Consider the following 11,374-nt stretch of genomic DNA (forward strand, 5'->3'; position numbering starts at 1 on the left):
AGAGTTCCTGCTTGTTCTTGGGGCATTTTCCCTTCAGTTTTGTCTTCAGCAAGTGAAATGCATGCTCAATCAGATTCAGGTCAGGTGATTGACTTGGACATTGCATAACATTCTACTTCTTTCCCTTAAAAAACTCTTTGGTTGCTTTCGCAGTATGCTTCGGGTCATTGTCCATCTGCACTGTGAAGCGCCGTCCAATGAGTTCTGAAGCTTTTTGCTGAATATGAGCAGATAATATTGCCCGAAACACTTCAGAATTCATCCTGCTGCTTTTGTCAGCAGTCACATCATCAATAAATACAAGAGAAGCAGTTTCATTGGCAGCCATACATGCCCACGCCATGACACTACCACTATCATGCTTCACCGATGAGGTGGTATGCTTTGGATCATGAGCAGTTCCTTTCCTTCTCCATACTCTTCTTTTCCCATCACTCTGGTACAAGTTGATCTTAGTCTCATCTGTCCATAGGATGTTGTTCCAGAACTGTGAAGGCTTTATTAGATGTTGTTTGGCAAACTCTAATCTGGCCTTCCTGTTTTTGAGGCTCACCAATGGTTTACATCTTGTGGTGAGCCCTCTGTATTCACTCTGGTGAAGTCTTCTCTTGATTGTTGACTTTGACACACATACACCTACCTACTGGAGAGTGTTCTTGATCTGTCCAACTGTTGTTTTCTTCACCAGGGAAAGAATTATTCGGTCATCCACCACAGTTGTTTTCCGTGGTCTTCCGGGTCTTTTGGTGTTGCTGAGCTCACCGGTGCATTCTTTCTTTTTAAGGATGTTTCAAACAGTTGATTTGTTGGTTTGTTTTGTTTTTTCAGCCTAATGATGGCTTGCTTCACTGATAGTGACAGCTCTTTGGATCTCATATTGAGAGTTGACAGCAACAGATTCCAAATGCAAATAGCACACTTGAAATTAACTCTGGACCTTTTATGTGCTCCTTGTAAATGGGATAATGAGGGAATAACACACACCTGGCCATGGAACAGCTGACTTACAACAAAAAAGGGGAAAGGGGAATAAGGCACGCAAGTTATCACCTGTACTTGGTCAGAAAGGTATGATGACCCGTACTATATCCTATACCCGTTAGGGTACTGTTGCAGTAACCATTAGCACATACACACTACTTAAGGGGAAAGAAGGGAAGGGGAATAAGCCCATTAGAGGCGGGCTTAAAAAAGAGGTTACTATTAGCAACAGAATAATCTTTGGATATTTAGCAACGTAAAAACAGCTTTATTCATAAAATATTAACAGTAACATTCACAGATTGAATTATAAAGTGCACTTTATATTTCAATCTGTGAATTTTACTGTTAATATTATATGAATAAAGCTGTTTTTACTTAGCAACAGAATAATCTTTGGATATTTAGCAAATAGTAACCTCTTTTTTAAGCCCGCCTCTAATGGGCTTACTCCCCTTCCCTTCTTTCCCCTTAAGTAGTGTTCATGGAATAGCTGAGCAGCCAATTGTCCCATTACTTTTGGTCCCTTAAAAAGTGGGAGGCACATATACAAACTGTTGTAATTCCTACACAGTTCACCTGATTTGGATGTAAATACCCTCAAATTAAAGCTGAAAGTCTGCAGTTAAAGCACATCTTGTTCGTTTCATTTCAAATCCATTGTGGTGGTGGAGCCAAAGAGCCAAAAAGATTAGAATTGTGTCGATGTCCCAATATTTATGGACCCGACTGTACCTTATTTTTTACAGTTTCTTGCATTGCCACATGTTGAAAAAAATTGTGCCAACCCATCTGGTGTAAATGGACCTTATAGCTCACGGATGTAAAACTCAATTTCATTGCGGGCCGCATCAGCATTATGGTTGCCCTCAAAAGGCTGGTTGTATCTGTAAGACTAGATGTCCGGAGCAAGCCCCCCCACCATAAGTCAAGAGTCCCCCACCCTCCCTTACATTACAGTGCACCCCCCTTTAATTTGTGCTGCTGCTGTTAAGAAGCTGGGGGTGGAGCTGGGAAGCAGAAAGTGCAGGGTGTGGAGGAGGACCAGAGGAGTGCAGGACTCAACTGCCAGAGTCTGCTGAATGCTGAAACCAGGGGAGACGGCAATGAAGTGGTGTTGTGGCTAAACAGAGAGGCACATGATCATCTCTAGGATGAATCTTGTCCTCCTCTCTGCTGCCATCTGCTGAGACGGGGCTGGAGGCAGAAATGAGCCCCACTGTGTTTAAACGGAGAAGTGCAAGATCTGGCAGAGGATTTGTTCTCCTCTCTGCTGCCGACTACTGAGACAAGGTGGGAGCAGAATTCTGGGGGATGCTGTAGGAAAGGTGCAAGGACCATGTGAAATGGCCAGATTGGGCCCATAGGCCTTATTTTTGACATGTGTGCTACAGCTCATATACTACGTGTTAGCAATATGTAAATACTCAAATGTCCATACCCCGACCATGAGTGCATTTAATGCAGTGTTCCAAAGTACATCTTTTGAGCAGCCAAGAGTCACGTGATTGCATAGTGAGATTCCAGTGGTGTGTTCGAGCTCTTACTTGGAAAAAAGTAAAAATTTGAACACTGAGTGTTCCCATGTTTAAAAGGCTCAAGTTAGGACCTTTATGAAAGTTAAGTGCTCTTAGGGGCTTATGTTTAATTTTTTTCTTTAACCCTTTTACTGCCAGGTCCGTACAGTGTACGGACCTACAGAACTGCTTGCCATACTGCTGCTTGTCATACGGACCTCATTCCTCTCTGTGTTATAAGCTCATGGTCACTTTAGTATTTTCAGACTGTTCAGCAGACCCTGCTGAACAAAACCTTAGCTTTGATCGGATGACAATCCGCTGATCAGAGCTATAACCCCAAAAAGGTGACCCCCCCCCGCCGCTGCTACACTGACATTTCTCCCTGCTTTACCCTAAAGTACACCCCTTCCACACCTAACTTATTCCTACAGGACCTCTTGCCGATCGCTCCATTGTTCAGCTGTCACAGTGGCATAGTAAACAGTGTATGCAGAGGTTTCCATCCATTCATAAGTATTGCAGCTGAGCTTGCAGAGAAAGGGACTAAATTCTCTTCAGTCCCTTTCTCTGTCTTAAAAAAAAGAGACCCAAGATAATTATATCTGTTAAAAAAAAAATTGTAAATTAAAAAAAAAAAAAAACATAGTAAGGCCCCTTTCACACAGGAACCTCCATGGGACGGAATCCGCTTGCTCAGCAGGGGATCGGTCTGCTAATTCCCCACAGATGACAGGTTAGTCTCCGCTCTGCTTTGCTATGGGGAGATCGGGTGAAAATGGACTGCATGTCCATTTTCATCCAATCCGCTAGATGGATGGAAAATAGGACCACCATCTGTCGTTTTTTTGAGGGCAGGATCAGATAGCAGCAGGCATGTCACCACTAACATCCGCCACTCCATAGGGGAGACTGGAGAGTCCAATCAAGTCTGCCTGAAAGACTGACAGACAAACCTGATCGAACAGCCTGTGTGAAAGGGCCCTAAAGGTAGATTTAGACATGTGTCTAAATCGCCCTTGCCTCTGAAGCCAGAGGCTACTAACAGGCAGTAAGGAAGCGATGCAATGCCACCTCACTGCTTGTTTTAACCCCATTTTTGTCGACAAATGCGTCACAACTGCATGCATAGAAACTATGGTCTGTAACAGTAAAAATACGCTTAAAAGTTAATTAACTCCGGTTACTGTGTGTCTGTGATCTCCGTTGACAAAGAGGGCTCAGGCTTTTTAAGCAGTTGCTGGAAATCAGGTATCTTCTTCTTGGCTGGTACAGACTTTTCCTCTTTGGTCTTAAGGCATGATGAGAGTCCCTTCCAGCTTATGCCTGACAACCCATTTATATGTCAGGTTGTTTACCATAGTTACCGACAACGATTACAAACTTGTTTACCTTAACAACAAACTGCTCCAACTGTCAACAGTTCCCATTGGTTGAGGACAGCCTGTATTACCAAGGAATTAGTTTGAGAAGCATCCTCAAACTAACTCAACGGTAACCTGATTTCTGTTTCTATCTAAACAGGTTATTTTTAAAAACTAGTCTGATAGAAAAAATCTTTAATTTATTATATATAAGTATAACAAATGCAACACAGAGACAGCATGAGAATATTGCAGCAAAAGCAGCACTTCATTTTTAACTGGGGTTGGAGAATTAAAAAATATTTTTATTTGCAAGATGGATTTGGGCTTTAACCTCCCTGGCGATTCCTGAGGGTGGCTCAGGGTGAATTTTCAGTACCAAAAGCGGTAACCCCGAGCCACACTCGGGATCGCATCGCAGGATCCAGGCAAAGTTACTTACCTTGTCCCCAGGATCCTGCATTTCCCCCCCGCTGTGTGTGCGAACCGTGTACTCAGCTTAATCTATCATAGCGCCGAGCTCCGTTCTCTGGGAACCTTGTGACGCAAAGGGACGTAGCACGGCACCAAATTCAAAAAGTTAAAAACACACAATACATACAGTACAGTGTAATCTTACAGATTACATTACTGTATCAAATTATTTCACATCCCTTTTGTCCCTAATGCTTTGTCCAGTGCCCTGCATGCAGTTTTATATTATAAATACAGTTCTTTCTGCCTGGAAAACTGGAGAATGTCTATAGCAACCATAAAGTGTCCCTTTACATTAAAAGTGGTTTTAGACCAGCTAGAAAACAGCGATAATAAATTAGAATCACTCGCAGAATTGAGCGATAATGATTGGTGGGGAAATTCGTCATCAAACACTGAAAGTAATGACAGCTACAATTCTGCAACTGAGCAAATTTCAGTGTTTTTGATTTGATTACATTATTGAATAAATTTTATTATTATTATATTATTATTTGTTATAAATATTTATAGTTATTCATTATATTATAATTTATGATTTTGTGTTTCAAAATTTATAATACCCGGGATGTCTACTAGACTCTTGTTTGGACAGATTTAAGTGTGTTATTCCTAAGAATTACAGGCCTACAATATAAAATGCCAAATTTCCATGCAAAATAATGTACCACTTTGAGCATCAAAAATCTGACATAATCATACCGCCAGGGAGGTTAAATCCCCTGCACTTTTACAATCAGCCCATCAGCTGCATAGTAACTCCAAGGACCAGGAGCTCAGGACACAGCTCTGCAGAATGGTATCCAATATGGTAGAGCCCAGGGAGAACATTATTACATTTGAACAGAAATCCAGACATTGACAGACTTGACAAAAATATGTTACTTTGTCAAATTAGTAATGTGTTTCACATCCAAGCATTCTTTTGTAGGTGACAGATTCTTTTAAATGTAAATGTGCAAATACATTCTATAATGTTCAATAAGCATAAGGATAGAATAATGATGGAAGATTATCAGCAAGCAGTATTTTCAGTTAAAATGAAGGGGAGAGCTGCGCCAATATACACAATATGTGTATTGATATTAATGGTTAAAAGATTAATAGTCCATATATATCAGTCATCCAATGACACCACAGTGACTCCACACACAGAAAGAGTGCCCGACCACCGTATCATAAGCCTGCTTACCAGACAGCAAACAGAAAGGGCGTTTGGCTGTAACCCAGCCACGGCATTTAGCTTGCAATGTTGACCACTGGAATCACACAGGGACCGGACCTTATAGCTGAAAACCACCCTAGGCGTCTCAGAGTTCTTAGCCGTACTTCAATGGTATACTCAGGATGGGCTCAGGAGAAAGAAAAACTGACCATAGCGTGCTACAGTCTCGAGTATGTATTAAAAAAATTGTACGTACATGTTAGTAGATAGAAAATCGTGTATAAAAACAAATGCCGGCCGGCAAACACAGGAGCCCGTCCTTCTCTAAAACAATGTGGTGGCGTCAATGTGTGCCGTCCCAGAGGCGTTTAATGCATTGCATAAAAGAGTACACCAACAGTGAACTGACCCATTAACTTGGGAAATATAGTGATTTAGACCTCTATAACGTATATAGTGTATATACTTAATAATAGTATACCCAAAAATGTATATATATATATATATATATATATATATATATATATATATATATATATATATACGGTATATATTCCTTGGATATAGTAAAAATTATAAAAAATTTATAAAAATTTGTTTGGTGAAAAGTGAATATTAAAAATAATGATAAGCTCACCCTTATGTCTCAGAACAAGTTTACAATAAGGCTCCTCATGAATTATCAATGAACGCATTAACGTCTGTATCGATATTGAGCCCATAAGCGGCATAGGTTTTTAATCTATGGATCCTTGCCATCTCAAGCCTAGATATCTCCCTTACCAATGAGCTCCCCCTCCAATAAGGCTTGAATTTGTCAATGCCAATTTGTCAATGCCAATCCCTACTGTGTACAAGTAAATAGTGCTTGGACACAGAATGATTCTTAAAACCAGTCTTAATATTCGTGATATGCTCATTAAGGCGGCACTGCAACATGTAAACCACTCCAACTGTGGAACACGTGATGCATGGCTTAATTGTGTGATGTTTCTGTGTGGCAGTAGAAATAAAGGTGGTGGTACGTCTCTGGGTACAAGAACTCAGAGAACAGACCCTACACCTCCCACATTTATAAAAACCTCTTAACTGATCAAAAAAACCTCTGCTGATGGTAGGTGGATTCAGAACATTGGGTGCCACTCGATTTCTCAAAGAAGGAACACCCCTGAATATCACTCGCGGTTTATCTGGTAACACACCCTTCAGTACTACATCGTTATTAACAATGTGCCAAAGTTAATTGACCAATTGCTTAATGCTCTTATGCTGTAAAGAATAAGTGGTCACAAAAGGGACACCCGTGTTAAAACCACCATCTACACATGGCTCTCTCTCCACTAGCAAATCTTCTCTGTTCATGGTTTTAATGGTATCCAAGGTATCAACAAGAAAATCCAGCTGATACCCTTTCCCCAAAAACCTAGCAGTGAGAGCCTCAGCCTGTACAAGGAACTCACCTAGGTCAGAACAGTTCCTCCTGAGTCTCATGTACTGACTCTTGGGAACTGATCTGAGCCAGGGACTAAAGTGGCAGCTGTCAATAGGAATAAACAAGTTCCTATCTGTCCCCTTGAAAAAGGTAGAGGTAACAAACTTGTTATCTCTAACTGTAATATTAAGGTCCAAAAAGTTGATCTCTAACTGATTCATCACACAATTAAGTTGTATGCCCGTCTGGTTAGTGTTGAGGGACCGTATGAACTCCTGGAGATCACAGCATTTGCCATCCCCTAGGAGGAGGATGTCATCAATATACCTGGCCCACAGGACCAATTGTGGTAAATCCTTGGTATAGATGACATCCTTCTCCCATTTGGCCATAAAAAGATTGGCCAAACTCGGGGCGTACTTAGCCCCCATGGCAACTCCCATGTCTTGTCTATAAAACTGGTTATTGAACCAGAAGTAAATATGGGAGGCCACAAATTTCAATAATACCATCAAGAAAGCTACTTGACTGTCAGGAAGTCCAGAATCACAGTCCAAATAACCTTTAACAGCCTCAAACCCCAATTCATGTGAGATAATAGTATATAAGGAGGTGACATCCGGGGTCACCATCCATATACCTGGTTTGGCAGGAATATCTGATAACAGATTAATAATATGCCTAGAATCTTTAACAAACGAAGGCATTTTGCACATAAGAGGTATTTTCAGTTACCTATTCCTAAATATAGATGTGTTTATCTCAGGTGACGTTAGAATTAGAGAGGCACCTTTCTGTCTAGTGCTAGTGTGACAGACTCACCCGGGACAGAGGCTTTTGGATGGGACCGAATGTGAGCCTCTTGCCTACAGATTATGGGCCCTGGCATTTGGGGTACCCTTGAGGTGTTGTTACTTTGGCTTCGGGTCCTTGTCCCCCAGGACACACAGACTCTGGGGACCCTGTATTTGCCATATTAGCAATAGTGACTGAGTCATACTGTTGGGACACATACTGTGAGGAGATGCAAATATCAACTCCACTCACCTGTCTGATGTCTGCTATAACATGCTTAATGTAAATTAGTCTAGTCTGGCTCACCACAGGTTCTAAGGGTATTCCACACATTGTTGTTTGTTCTAATTAACCCTGTGTTGATGTTTATGGTAATGTGTATTGAATAGTCAATGGCTAGGAGATGAACAGTCTACTCCTACTATAGTTTGTTGATGATTAGGCTGAGGAGGGGGGGGGGGATCACCGTTTGTTTTGTTAATTGTAATTAGCTCCTGCTATTGTGAGAAAATGTCCTGTGGTTGTACTTGATAATGTATAATGTACTGTGTGAAGCTCGGTGACCACAAGTCTGTTCTAAAAGGTCATGTCTCTTAGTCACCTAGGCTGGATAAAGGATTAAATAATTAGCTCATGTTAATTAGGTTAGGTTTTAGTTATCCTGCTGTATATATTTGTGTGAGATCTCAAATAAAAAGTCAGTCCATGTTAGCAGTGAAACAAGTGTTGTCTTGTTTTGTGCTTATGAGCAGTTGGAATATCGGATATCTATATCCAGACTGGGATGAAGTGGTATACTGACGGAAGCACTCAAGTGGAGTGTGGGACGTTCCATTACAGCTAGCTTCACCAGTGCTGTAGCATTTATCCCCATGGTACATAAACGTTACATGGGGCAACCGCAGCAGCACATGTGAAGCCTATGCAGACAGTGTAAATATTGTTCAGGGGGCATTCATAGGGCACTGGATACAAATGTCAGCCCAATAAAATAAAAAAAAAATGCTCACTGTAAATGTTATGAACTCCAGATGCAGATAAATATCCTCAAACATACGTTTAATGATGCCCAGATGCTAGCAGATAGAACCGAAGGTATTTGGTCATATCTGATCTCTATACTTGTATCAGGTCAGTAACAGCATTGAAGGTAAAGCATCAGAATGACAGCTAGGATATTAGTACTCCCAAAAGAGAGTTCAGTAATGGCAGCTTCCATTAAGATCTCATGACAGTGTCCCTTTAAGTTCTCCGGCAGCCTGACATTCACCCAGTGTGTAGTGATACATTTAACCTCCCTGGCGGTATGATTATATCAGATTTTTGATGCTCAAAGCGGTACAATGTTTTGCATGGAAATTTGGCTTTTTATATTGTAGGCCTGTAATTCTTAGGAATAACACACTCAAATCTGTCCAAACAAGAGTCTAGTAGATATCCCGGGTATGATAAAGTTTGAAACACGAAATCATAAAATTATAATATAATAAATAACAATAAATAATTATAACAAATAATAATATAATAATAGTAAAATTATTCAATAATGTAATCAAATCAAAAACACTGAAATTTGCTCAGTTGCAGAATTGTCGCTGTCATTACTTTCAGTGTTTGATGACGGATTTCCCCACAAATCACTATCGTTCAATTCTGCGAGTGATTCTAATTTATTATCGCTGTTTTCTAGCTGGTCTAAAATCACTTTTGATGTAAAGGGACACTTTTTGGTTGCTATGGACAATCTCCAGTTTCCAGACAGAAAGAACACTATTTATATTTTAAAAGTGCATGCTGGGCACTGGACAAAGCACTAGGGACAAAACTGATGTGAAATAATTTGATACAGTAATGTAATCTGTAAGATTACAGTGTACTGTATGTATTGTGTGTTTTTAACTTTTTGAATTTGGCGCCGTGCTCTGTCCCTGTGCGTCGCAACGCTCGCAGGGAACGGAGCAAGGCACTGTGATAGATCGAGCGGAGACATGGCTCGCACACACAGCAGGGAGACATCGCAGGATCCTGGGGACAAGGTAAGTAACTTCTTCCTGGATCCAGCGAAGCAATCCCGAGTGAGGCTCGGGGTTACCGCTTTTTGTACTGAAAATTCACCCCGAGCCACCTTGCGGGAATACCGCCAGGGAGGTTAAAGCAGCAAATGATGACTTTACCCCATCTGTAGAGAACTCTCTGTACAGTCACCAAGTGTGACACCACTTTCTCAGCCTCTAATTATTTTTTATGTGTTAAAAAAAAACATCTTTACCAAGGCTGTACTGTGCATACATTGCTAAAAAGCTACCTAGTGCTGGACACACACAATTTAACTGTTTAGATCAGGGGTCTCCAAACTGAATCCCTGGGGCTGGATGCTGCCCTTTGCTTGCCTTTATCCAGCACTTGAGGCATTATTCCTGCCACTGACACCAACAATGGGCATAATTCCTGCCACTGACACCAACAATGGGGCACTTATGTTTCCACTGACACCAACAATGGGGCATAATTCCTTCCACTGACAACAAAAATGGGTCGCCATTACCCACCTTTCCTTTTCCCCCATTCCCCGTATACACAGGGGTTCATAGGCTGCACCTCCAGTGAACACCTTTTATTTACCAAATACTTGAGCCAAGGATGTATGAAATGGTCTGACCAATAATGTATTTGAGGTCAGTCTTTCTTTTTACACTCCTCTTGACTATTAGGCCTCATTCAGACAAGCATACCAATCTCTACATCCATGTGAAGGGCTGTCTTGAGCCACCTAGAATGCACAGGTGTTGCATGCATTGGCGTGTAGGCAGCCTGGTTAAATCAATGTCAGATACTGACTACAGGGATCTACATGCACACCCCAGAGTGCACATTTGTGTGGGTCCAATGCACAGATAAGGATGCAGACAGACAGGCGTCAATGAGGCCTCATACCGGGAATTTCTTTAATAGTTCTATCTGCCAACGTTTTTGCAATTCTGTCCAGCCAGTATATCCAGTAGGATGACAACACAACTCAATAAGGCAGGTCACAGGTGATACAGGAAGCTGCAAAGCTAGACAGGGAAACACTGTTGCCATGTGGCTAGCTATAAAATATGGCAAGAGTGTGTGAATTACAAATATTTGTTGAATAAAACTGTCCATATAAACAAGTTTGGGATTTTCATATAGTTTTCCTGGAGTGCCACTTTAAAACCCAGTAACTGGGGAGTAATTCAAGGTGGAGCAGATAATGCAGCTGTTCTCAGGACCAGGAGGTCAAAGCATTCAGGCATATCAGCTTCCCCTCCTTATTTAGCCACTCTCATTATTTTCTGTACAAAATAAAGCAGCATTCTTCTCCCTTCACTTCCCTTCTCTGCAATCTACTCTTTCAGCATCTAATAGGCTTATAAGGCTTACTGAAAAAAAAAGAAGTCATTTTGCTCCAGTTTGTCAATAGCAGGTTTTGCAAAGGGTTCTTTGGCATTTTGCTATACCTCATTTTGGACACACAGTTTAAAAGTCAATCAAATTAAGCCACATTAAGTAGCATTCTGAGCATTCATTATTTTATTAAAAAAAAAATAAAAAATACATTGGCATCTAATACTGAAGGGTCAGCCTCATGTTTGTTTTACTAGAGAACCATTCACTTAGGACA

This window comes from Aquarana catesbeiana, linkage group LG01 (assembly GCF_042186555.1).
Source record: "Aquarana catesbeiana isolate 2022-GZ linkage group LG01, ASM4218655v1, whole genome shotgun sequence".
In the NCBI taxonomy this organism is placed as follows: Eukaryota; Metazoa; Chordata; class Amphibia; order Anura; family Ranidae; genus Aquarana; species Aquarana catesbeiana.